The following is a 1,807-nucleotide window of genomic DNA, read 5'->3' as shown; positions in this document are numbered from 1 at the left end:
GGCACCTTCATTGCGCATGCTCACTCATGACTATATATAGTGAAGCGGCGATGGTTTGCATTCATTCAAAAGTCGCATTTAGAGCAGAAAGGTCTGATTTTCCACACCCACCTCACCCCTGTTCTTTATATTTTGACTCTTTTTACTTGTATATGTTTGTTTGTGTTATCTCCATTAGAATTTATATTCTAATGTGAAAGGGGAATTCCACCTCCCTTTTGGTCTGTGTCTATTGGGAGAGGCGAGAATTAAGGGTTATGGCAATTTATGATCATAATTATGTATAGTGAGATTGCTGACACTGCTACTATGTCCTATGTTCTACTATGGGACATAAGATCTTCCATGTAATCTTTCAGAGTCTATACAGTTTATGGTTTTAATATTTGCCTACCTTCCTCCTTTCCCTTTGTGACATTGACTTGGGAATAAAGGTGGTTGAACCCGTTAAGGCACACTACGTATGTAGTGTGCCTCTAGGTTGGAGTACGTTCAGTGGATGAGTTGGATCTCATTGTCGGATTGTTCATCTATTGGATTTAGTTGAGGTAAGACCTAAAGGATTAATTTGTATCTTCATCTTATTCCTGGGAGGGACAACCACACCCACCAAAATCACGGACCATTTCGAATTCCCTACATGTAGACGCATTCATAACTGAGTATCTTTAGTACACACTTACCATGGTTTGAGAGGAATAAGACCAAAACATACAAATTTTGGACATTTCGTCTTATTCCTGGGAGGGACAACCACACCCACTAAAATCATAGCCCATTTCGAATTTCCTACATGTAGACGCATTCATAACTGAGTATCTTTAGTACACACTTACCATGGTTTGAGAGGAATAAGACCAAAACATACAAATTTTGGACATTTCGTCTTATTCCTGGGAGGGACAACCACACCCACTAAAATCATAGCCCATTTCGAATTTCCTACATGTAGACGCATTCATAAATGAGTATCTTTAGTACACACTTACCATGGTTTGAGAGGAATAAGACCAAAACATACAAATTTTGGACATTTCGTCTTATTCCTGGGAGGGACAACCACACCCACCAAAATCATAGCCCATTTCGAATTTCCTACATGTAGACGCATTCATAAATGAGTATCTTTAGTACACACTTACCATGGTTTGAGAGGAATAAGACCAAAACATACAAATTTTGGACATTTCGTCTTATTCCTGGGAGGGACAACCACACCCACCAAAATCACGGACCATTTCGAATTCCCTACATGTAGACGCATTCATAACTGAGTATCTTTAGTACACATTTACCATGGTTTGAGAGGAATAAGACCAAAACATACAAATTTTGGACATTTCGTCTTATTCCTGGGAGGGACAACCACACCCACCAAAATCACGGACCATTTCGAATTCCCTACATGTAGACGCATTCATAACTGAGTATCTTTAGTACACATTTACCATGGTTTGAGAGGAATAAGACCAAAACATACAAATTTTGGACATTTCGTCTTATTCCTGGGAGGGACAACCACACCCACCAAAATCACGGACCATTTCGAATTCCCTACATGTAGACGCATTCATAACTGAGTATCTTTAGTACACATTTACCATGGTTTGAGAGGAATAAGACCAAAACATACAAATTTTGGACATTTCGTCTTATTCCTGGGAGGGACAACCACACCCACCAAAATCACGGACCATTTCGAATTCCCTACATGTAGACGCATTCATAACTGAGTATCTTTAGTACACATTTACCATGGTTTGAGAGGAATAAGACCAAAACATACAAATTTTGGACATTTCGTCTT

General features: G+C 39.2%; 1 long non-coding RNA gene across 1 annotated transcript; it reads right to left on the bottom strand.

The window, feature by feature from the left end:
* Positions 1-566: 566 nt before the first annotated feature.
* Positions 567-1,801, bottom strand: LOC109592160 (uncharacterized). Its single transcript, XR_002190207.1, has 9 exons — positions 1,755-1,801; positions 1,602-1,707; positions 1,449-1,554; positions 1,296-1,401; positions 1,143-1,248; positions 990-1,095; positions 837-942; positions 684-789; positions 567-636 (listed from the first exon to the last, which is right to left on the bottom strand). It is a non-coding gene; the product is annotated as an uncharacterized LOC109592160 (long non-coding RNA).
* Positions 1,802-1,807: the final 6 nt, after the last annotated feature.

This window comes from Amphimedon queenslandica, unplaced genomic scaffold, assembly GCF_000090795.2.
Source record: "Amphimedon queenslandica unplaced genomic scaffold, v1.1 AMPQUscaffold_6123_Cont21915, whole genome shotgun sequence".
Taxonomy (NCBI): domain Eukaryota; kingdom Metazoa; phylum Porifera; class Demospongiae; order Haplosclerida; family Niphatidae; genus Amphimedon; species Amphimedon queenslandica.
The sequence above is the reverse complement of the archived record's forward strand: the minus strand, read 5'-3'. Positions and strand labels throughout refer to the sequence as shown.